Below are 10,526 nucleotides of genomic sequence, written 5' to 3'. Positions count from 1 at the left end.
AATTAAGTAACTTTTCAGAATTGATTTTGATTGTGTGTTCGTCTAAGTATCTTCCGGAGCACCTGAGATCATCCCCGGTTTTTGGTAGGGTTGCTCAGTCTTTATTTTTCTATGTAGTGTTTTATGTAGTGTTGTTTGACTTTTCCTTTTTTTGACATATCATCGTCGGTTTGTTTTCGACATGATATTGAATATCATTTTGGTATATTTCGCCTCTCTTATATTACTCCACTAATCGAGATATAAATACATAGAAGTAGTATTAACATATTTATCTAGATATTGGCGATTAAGAGCTTGACATCTTTTTAAAACGCCTTTTTATTATCCAAGACCGTATTTTGACCCCCTTATGTCGTTTGTTTTCTGTTTTTTCTATTGCCATCTAATTGGTGCATACATAATATCACCTTTTATTTACTTTAACTCGGATGTCACACAATTAACAGGTAACAAGTATGTTTCAAATGAAAGAAAACAAACAAAAATCATTAATAAATTGGTAAATACTAGTATATTAATCTATACCTAATAAATATATATACTAATACTTTATATATGAAATGCGCAAAAGAGACTAAAGAGCTTATTTAAGTTGTTAAGTCAGAAAGAAAGTTTATAAATCTATCAATGTATTTTTAAACAATTAAAGTTTAGAAACATGGAAATTGTAACTGGGCAATAACATAAACATTACCAATTTTACTGCACCAGATGCGCATTTGGACAGTTAGTGTCTATTAAGTGATGTTCGAGGCCGAAATATAAAATACAAAACAAATTAAAAGCTTTGAAGTGCTGACCAAACCATAAAGGACATAATGTATATACAAATCCGGACAAGGAATCAAGGAGTGCACGAGGGAGATGTATATTCCTTACTTAAAAATGCTTTCCCAAATTTTAACAGCAAATTTCTTTCTTACACAATATTCGTATTTTCATGACAGTACCGAAGTACTGTTTACTAGGCTGACGATACCTTCGTAAAATAACAGTTCACCAGCAGATGTATCGACACAGTGGTAGTAATAACATTAACGGTACCAATTTTGAACCAGTTGTGCATTTTGACAATTAATGTCTCGTAAGTGATGCTAGAGACCGAATATTTGAAAACCCAAAACCTAACAAAAACGTTATTTATTTATTGATATGTTTCAGAATTCTTTTTTCAAGATAAAAACAATAACATTTTGACAACCAAAACGAAAAATGTAGAATTCAAGTGAACTTATTGAGGACAACTTATAAAACAACATGCCATCCATTCGCAAATTGAAAACACTGACACCGAGAATCACGTGCAACATTTCATTTTGTATAATGATTATTGCATTGACCTGCATGTATATGTAGTAATAATTCATTGTAATTAAGATCTGTATTAAGATGTATTCTTTGCACTTCAATTTTTTTTTAGTAAATAACACATTTTATTAAGTTTTTACTTAGTTTCTTCCCAAAACTGTATGAAATTTGAAAGAATTTGAAGGATGATAAAATAATTATAAGTAAGTTTACAAATACAAAGATGTATTGTGTTTATTAATAAATAATGGGGAAGCATCAACAAGAAAAAAACCGCGACCAGAATTACGAAGGATATTGATACCAGCATGGCGTGTTGGTGTCTCGAGCTTATACGGGTGTGATGTTGAAAAATCCATATCATCTACACGTTATTCCTTTATAGTTGTGGCATGTTATCTATTTCCCGCACGAAGAGATATTTCTCGTATCACACAGAAAGAGTGTGTGATATGAATAAGTGATACGAAAAATGCGTTAATTTGGATGGCCTTTCATGAAATTAGTTTCTTAATTGAAACATTTCGATTGTTTTTTTTTTGTGTTAGATAATTGATGACTGTCAAAGGTCAATTTCCCCTTTGGCTACGGAGATTTGTGACTTCTCCAAGACTTCTTATGGCCTCGTCGGTAAGTACCAAGACCTTATACATAAATATTCAGAGTCTACCTCACAAATAATACAAGATGGTCTTGAGTTATAAACTCTAGGTGCTGGAATTGTGTCTCATTTTATTTATTTTACCGTTTTTCCTTTATTTGTCTTTGTGTCACTATGTTCCTTTTAGTTGTAGTATTATTGGCGTGGCTCGGTATTTATGCAGTCAGCTTTCGGGTATTTGGTTTGGGCAATTCGAAAGCATGATGTTTTTATAGTGTTGTTTTCATTCGTTATACCCTCGTATTTTCATTTCTTTTAATTTGTACTTTATCCAGAAAGTCTATATGCCATTATATTTTACTATGCTGTAATATTAACTTCAAAAACAGTTTTTGTTGGCGTTTTTGTCAGATTTATTTGAATGTTTATTTGAAGTCAGTTGTATTGTATATCTATGATTTATGTTTACACATTTTTTGCTGCTGGGTCCCAATAACTGTCACGTAAACCAATTATGTCTATTTGGGTGGCTCACACACTTTTTTCAATATGACGAAACTATCATACAAGTGGGAGGATTAGCTAGCTTTACAATCAGGTTTAACCCATCATTTTCCTTCGAAAAAAAGCCTGTACCAAGTCAGGAATATGACAGTTGTTTTCCATTCGTTCCGTTGGTTGATATTGTCGAGCATTTAATTTTGTCCGTTTTTTTAATTTACCTTGGAGTTCAGTCGTTTTGCTAACATTTTTTCTCCAATAATATACAAACTCCGACATGTTTCACATAAAATATTTTTTTTGTCAAATTTGATAACATTTTGAAACGTGCAAAAAACAAAAACAAAAAATCTTTATAGACACCAGGATTGAAATTGTACGCCAGAAGCGCGTTTCGTCTACAAAAGACTCATCAGTGACGATCGAATCAAAAAAGTTAAAAAGGCCAAATAAAGTACAAAATTGAAGAGCATTGAGGACCAAACATTCCTAAAAGTTACAAAATGTTTGATGTTTATATTAGTCTGGGTCTTTGACACAATATTCGCAATGCAGTTAGATGACTTGTGTTTATTTTTTTCTGTTCTATTCGTGTGTTACGGTAAAGATAATTCATCACCCAGTTCATTTATAAGATTTTAGTTTGGGTCAACTAAATTTATACGATGTATTTGGTTTACAGTTTGATTTAGAAGATATACCGACATAGCTTGATAATACAATTAATTATATAATTACTACCACAATTGTATATTAATAAGTGTTGTAATTTTCATTGTTATTAATACATGTTATATCAGTATTACAAACCTAATCTTGAACTCTATCCTTTTTTTGGGAAATTTATAGAAATTTATATGTGACGTCACATTGTGCGTCGATCTCTTTGGCTAACATATAATACGTTGTTCGGCTGTGCCTTTTTATGTGCTGATTAAGGTTGTTTTATGTATTCGTTTTTATTCTGTAGTTAGTCACCACTTCGGTGTTAACATGTATATCTATTATATAGTCATTTTTATAAATTTACTGTTTGCAAAAGTATAAATTATTCTAAATACTAAGGATTTTCTTATCCCAGGCATTTAACCTTAGCCGTATTTGGCACAACTTTTTGGAACTTTTGGTCCTCAATGCTCTTCAACTTTGTACTTGTTTTGGCTTTCGAACTTTTTTTATCTGAGCGTCACTGATGGGTCTTGTGTAGACGAAACGAGCGTCTGGCGTATTAAATTATAAGCCTGGTACCTTTTGATAGCTATTATTTGTGTGTGTCTTTGTCCTGTATGTTCTCCCATTTATTTGTATTGTAGTTCAGTCGTGAAGTCTTGTCATTTTGATGTTATATTTAACATTGCCATAAAAGCGGGAGGTTTGGCTAGCCACAAAACCAGGTTCAACCTACCATTTTTTCTTAAAATGTCCTGTACCAAGTCAGGAAAATGGCCATTGTTATATTATAGTTCGTTTCTGTGTGTGTTGCATTTTAGTGTTGTGTTTCTGTTGTGTCGTTGTTCTCCTCTTATATTTGATGTGTTTCCCTCAGTTTTAGTTTTACCCGGATTTGTTTTTTTCTCAATCGATTTATGAATTTCGAATAGCGGTATACTACTGTTGCCTTTATTTAAGTGAAACTTGCGATATCGAAAATGTTTCTCCAGGACAAAGTCTGTTTTTAGATAAGAGAGAAATAAGTTTAATTAATTTTGTATTTACATTGGGTCATAGATCAAATTTATTCGTCAGTGTATGTTCACTTGTTTTTGTTAATATGTCTTTTGATTGAGTAAAGTCATTTCAATTGATATTTTATAGTGTGTCTTTCTATGTTGTGATGGTACACTATTGTTTCAGGTAGGGTGAAGGTTGGCGCCTATTAAAACGTTTAAACCGGCTGCATTTGTGTGCCCTGTCCTAAGTCAGGAACCAGATGTTCAGTGGTTGTCGTGTGGTTCATAAGTGTTTCTCGTTTCTCGTTTTTTATATAGATTAGACCGTTGGTTTTCCTGTTTGAATGGTTTTACACTAGTCATTTTGGGGCCCTTTATAGCTTGCTTTTCGGTGTGAGCCAAGGCTCCGTGTTGAAGGTCGTACTTTGACCTATAATGGTTTACTTTTACAAATTGTGACTTGGATGGTGAGTTGTCTCATTGGCACTCATACCACATCTTCTTATATCTAGAAACACGGATGAGAAATGGATATCGCTTGAAATCAACTCTCGTTAATTATTTCAATAATAATTATTATTTTTTTTATATCAAATAACTGTAGTTGCTATCAATCGACATCGACATTCACTAGTTATGAAAACCATAATTATTTACCTAAAATATGCGTTTTTCGCGTGACATGGCGTAATACAGATTAGGGGTTTGATAAAGCCTTTGCAATCGTGACTGATATCGATGTCATCACGGATAACTTTAGAGGACGATTTCTATGGAGTGTTTCACCCCAACAATTTAATTGTTTTTACGACTAAGTATATAATAAATGGTTCCTTCAACGGTTCAATAAAAAAAAAACTCCATGAAATGAAAAAAAGCAATAAAAAGAAGAGCAACAATAATCATGCAATATATTTGCCTACAATTGATGCTAGCATATATAATTTATCACTTTTTCTCTCCCACATTTGCGTTGGTGTCTAAGATATGTCTTTTTGTTTTTTTTTTAGATTACTAACGAAATATGACAACGATATTAAATTTCTGAGTTCCATAGATAATCTAACAAAGTCTTTTATGAATCTTTTTGTTACTCCACTAATCAAGATTTGGTAGGGGGTGGTTAATATAGAAAAAAAACCTGTTTAACTCCGCCACATGTGCATATCCTCGTCCAAAGTGAGGAAACTCGTCAGTGATTGTCTTTTGTAACATCTTAATGTCTGTAAATTCTTTTATTTTGTGTGCAGGAAAGATCTTTCTTTGATAGTCACTGTTGAATAAATAAACACTTTTTTAGACATCCCAATCCATTTTGGTTCAATTCTGAAGCGTACAAAAACTTCATAACGTCTGATGTTGAAAGAAGTCTAGGTTCCTGACACAATATTGTCAATACGCACATGATACAGCTAGCGGGCTTATGTTTTTAAAAGTGAAACTTGCGAAATCGAAAATATTTCACCAGGACAAAGGGTTTTATTAATAAGAGAAATTTAGAGTTTTAGAGGTTGAAATAATGTCTAGATACCTGCTATTGTGTAAAACTGAATGCATCTGGATGTCTTTTGTTTTTGTTGTTATGTTACTACCTCGTTGAGGTAAACCCATATCTCCTTTTATTTATGTTTATTTGTAAGATAAATATGGTCAACATGTTCATTTCCCAATATAACTTTTTTCGTTTAATAACCAGCTTTCATCTTGTCAGGTATCATTCACGTGTTAAAATATGAATAAACGACTTCCAAAAGTTTGATGAATGTGGGGCAATGCACATACCGAACAGTCATTCGACTGCAGTTGAAAACTATGCCATTCGGTAGTTAATGTCAAGGTTGCATGTCATAAACACACCTTCCTTTGCGCAAAAATCATAACTGACGTAAAAGTCATTCATAACAATAATTATATGCTATGAATCTACTAATTACATTATGTCATTTGATAGCAATGTTCCTTAAGTCAAATACATCTGTCCTGATTTTGGAAGTAGCGGGTAATTCCCGAAAATTTAATCCATTTTAGTAATACAAAAAACATGTATTCCTTCAAATAAACAGCCATTAGGTGTTTTGAATATTATAATTTAATGATTCTTGATGCGAATATTTTTCAGAAATCAATAGTTCAACGTGGTCAATTCAATTTCCAGATAAATGAACAGAGGTAAACATAAACGGGTGTCACATGTGAAGCAAGATCTGCTAACCATTCTGGAGCTCCTGAATGAACTATCCAAATGTTGCTGCGGCAGGCATTATATATGATGGCTTGCTTCGCATGCGAAACATGTCACACTGCCCTGTGATACAAGAAAGCAGAATCTCAAATATTGTAAGAGAATAGGAAACATATATGTAAACATGTTTACAGTATTTGTGAATAAGTCACCTTAAAATGGTAGTTAAATCCGATAATTAAGAAAATGGTTTTAATGAATAAGTAATTTCTATAGTTGTAATCATGTACTATGAAGGAAATTATGATTATAATTTACTTAAAGTCCGAAATCATTTAAAAAAAAATTCTCGTTATAACAAAAGTAAGTTACATTCTGCAATTTATTCCACATAGCCTTTCTTCTTTTTGTGACGTATACCGTCAATTTTCATCACTTAAGAAGTTTTCAGTTGTGCTTTCTACTTGTGGGGAAAATAGAAATACAAATTAAATCTATTTTGAATTTGTTATTGTGATTTAATTAATTAAATCAAGTGCCACATGTTTGTAACAAGGTAGTTTTTTTCTTAATTGGAAATATTTGCAATATCATGTTATACTAATGTCAATCATCAATCAAAAGTCAAAATTGATTTCAAGGACAAGAGGTCAAATAGGTAATTGCGTTATGTACATACTGTAAAACTGAACTTTTTGGCCAGAAAAAAGCACTCCCAAATTTGTTTATCTATAGTTCTTAGTAATTTATATTTAACTATTCAATATGATTTAATACAGATTTACCTGAAAATTAACTGAACAGATCTTCATAGACTGAAATCTAAATTTCTTCTCTATATTTATTCACCTTGACACCTAAGAATATTCTATACCTTATTCTATAAACAAATAACTCAACTACAAACGTAAGTTTGTTGACTAGCTCGCTGCTTGTATCTTTTCTGAGCTGCCGCTTTTATTACAATATACAGCAATAACGACATAACATATATACAAAGTACTATTTGCTATCATCTCTCAAATTATCAATATCCAAAACACACAAAATACTGTTTCGTGGCCGAAAAGGAAAACCCAAATTTGGAAACCTGCGTCCTTTGTCAATGCTAAGCGAAACTTATCTGCTTAACGTTAGATTCAATGTCCATGGGATTCATTTTGACAGACTGCCACTCAGAAAAATTTGGTGTACACAGTACGAAAGCAAGGATAGAAGTAATAATCATTTAACTACATATTTACCACTATAATTATTGGCGCCAAAAATTCATACTCCTCGGAAATACTTTACTGAGAAGACAATAAATTCCTGTATTACTGCGTGCCACGGGAATTATCTAGTCTTCTCTATACTTATGATCCTTTATAACCAAGACTATTCTATACCTTATTATATAAACAAATAACTCGACTACAAGTGTGTCGACTAGCTCGTTGCTTGTATAGAACAACAAAGATTGAGAATAAAGAAAAACTGAATAATCGTTTAAACCACAGTAATGTATGAATTAACAACATGTAAATGACAGCTATGCAGCGGACACACTTTAACCAAATGCGCTGAAACTTGTAGTCGGTAAGCAACATAATCTGCCACATAACCATCTTTACTGGAATCACTCTTCCACCTTCCATGTCTTTTCCAACATCTATCGTTAACACCTGAGTTAGCCGCCGTAGTGGTACCTCCTGACGTTAAAGAATTTAAACCACAATTAAGCTCGGGGCAATCAATTTCAAACACATTTCATCATACATTCTCTTGCAGTAGTATAACTTATAGGCCTTATTAACCTTGTTCAAACCACATTTATCTTTAGATTTATACGAAGGGCGAAATAGATACATGTCTGTGGATAAATCAATGTTTGCCAAATCAAGAATTTAAGAACCCACGAACATGTAACTTTTGCTCAAACAAAGAAAATTGGTACCCACGAATAAAAGTACTTTCACAGTATATGTACTACCGTTATCTAATAAATGTGCAAAATATAAAGCTACATGAATTGGAGATGCTGGCAAGGAATGCAAACTATGTTCTATAGAAAATCTTTTCCATTTAATAAAACTGTAATAATATTCTTATCAATACTTTCACATCTGGCATCAAGTAAGCATGTAGAAAAACTCTTCACTAAATTATGTAACGGGTGTCCATCTTCAATCCTATTGTCCTCTACAGCTTCCTGTACAGACTTCTCAATTTTTAAACCTGTTCCAAATATAAAAACACATCAATCAAATCTTATTCTAAAAGCAATCATCGTTAATTTCCCTTGTTTTCCAAATAAACCGTCATTACCTCTACCTGTAATAACTGAATTTTCTTCTGTTAAAGATTTTTTGTTCCTCATAAAACGTTTAAAATTCCCGTTTGATTCACATAATAAAACCCAATGAGGTGCAGATTTCCAAAGTGGATCTAACAAAGTACCGTTTGCTCCAAAAAATTTCTAATGACTTTACAAACCAAATTAGGCGGAGGAACGACCCAATTTTTTTCGCCTTTCCTATTTTGTTTAAAAGCATCTAATGCTTCTGTAAAATTAAAGCAAAATTTAAAATTAAATCTTGTACATTTAGTGTTCTAGTCTGTAGCAAATCTGTCAACGGTATGAATACCCCATAATCTATCTAAGTCTCTTGGTGTCCATTGTGTCGTATTTGTAAAAATTATTTTCAAAACATAGTGTGTTCAATTCACAAGCTTAAACTTGTAGATCTCTTTTACTACTCCCGTTTTGACTATGATAGTAACATTTTTATTCCCTGTATTGATTTGCAATGCCTAGTGTTTAAGAAAATACACAGAACTTTTAACTGTTCTATTAACTGCTTCGAGTTCATGCCATGTAGAACTCTTTATCTTTTCATGATCTGCCCAACCCCACCCACTACAGTGTTCAAACTATTACTGTGCGTTACCAGACTTACAGTTCATCTGAACATCGGTCGAGTCACAACCGACTCAGCACAATTGCTATCAACACCGGGTACTACAAATTCCCCAAAACCAATCTCGGAGGCAATTGTATAAGCCTTAAGATCATATAAAACTGACTCATGCAGATTCACACCCTTCTCATTCAGATCACTGACTGAATTCAACCAAAATCTAAGCTCATCAACAGCTGGAGTTAGAAAAAGCTAAATCACAAGCTCCAACCAAACCGTCATCAAGATACACAATTATCTTTAATCCATAGATTCTCCAATACTAAACCACATCTTTCACAACTTTTGTAAAATATGTCCTGCACTTCCAATACCAAAAGAGAGAATATTGAATACAAAATAGTTAATCTCTCCGTCAAAAACCCAACAGAAACCTAAATATTGCTTGTGCTCCTCTCTTATTTCGATATGATGTTATGCACTTTTCAAATAATATCTTAAAAGATAATCCGCCTTTTCAAATAATTCTCTTGCCACTGATGCATCTTCAAATTTAAATTTAAATTGGTATATGCAATTGTTAATGTGTCTGCAATCTAAAACTAATCTTGGCTTTTGTGATCTATTAAAAGCTACCGTAAGCGGATTAATAACGTATGGTTTATTAGCAACCTGTGAAATACAACCTTTTCTAATAGTTTAGAAATCTCGATTTCAACAAAAATCCCCATTTTGTCTCGAAGATTTGTTATTGCCCCAAAATACGTTATCTGGAATTTTTTTTAAATAATATGCTGTAACATCTTTCTATTACCTTTGAAATATTATCAGTCGTCCATCTTGTTTCCATTTGTGTATCGCTTTTCTCAGTTTACCTATAGGAGTGATCAATTTACTGGGTGTATTTAAATGTCTAGACAATTGATCTACACATTCCTCATGGTTGAGTAAACACATACTATCGTTGTCGTTGTCCAGTAAGTGAGCTTCGTTTAAGTGAGTAGTTTTCAGTGTTAAACTTTCATCAATGAAATCACCTAAGAAATTGCTGTTTCTATTAGCATCATTAGAGAACAATAAATCACTATATGTACTTAACTTCCTATTCTTTTCTGGTCATTCAAACTGACAATGGCCTGGTTTATAACAGTTATAACACACTCCTGTCCTCCTGGCTGACTTAGCGCCACCACTGCTGTTACCATTATCTGCTGATTTTTCTACCTTCACCCTTCTTTCCGCACGCGACGTTGCACTCATAGTCTTCTTGTCGTCTTCTGAATCATCGGCCAGTTGTTTTGAAGTGTATTCTTAGACTACTCTCCAAACATGTTCAGACCAATCTGCCATTTTCACTAGTT

At 32.7% G+C, this 10,526-nt stretch overlaps 1 long non-coding RNA gene across 1 annotated transcript; it reads right to left on the bottom strand.

Annotated features, from left to right (window-relative positions):
* Positions 1 to 4,977: 4,977 nt before the first annotated feature.
* LOC127701383 (uncharacterized) lies at positions 4,978 to 10,190 on the bottom strand. The gene is made up of 3 exons (XR_007982000.1): positions 9,980 to 10,190; positions 8,363 to 8,482; positions 4,978 to 5,356 (listed from the first exon to the last, which is right to left on the bottom strand). It is a non-coding gene; the product is annotated as an uncharacterized LOC127701383 (long non-coding RNA).
* Positions 10,191 to 10,526: the final 336 nt, after the last annotated feature.

This window comes from Mytilus californianus, unplaced genomic scaffold (genome assembly GCF_021869535.1).
Source record: "Mytilus californianus isolate M0D057914Y unplaced genomic scaffold, xbMytCali1.0.p SCAF_5, whole genome shotgun sequence".
In the NCBI taxonomy this organism is placed as follows: domain Eukaryota; kingdom Metazoa; phylum Mollusca; class Bivalvia; order Mytilida; family Mytilidae; genus Mytilus; species Mytilus californianus.
This window is presented reverse-complemented; position numbering and strand designations above follow the sequence as displayed.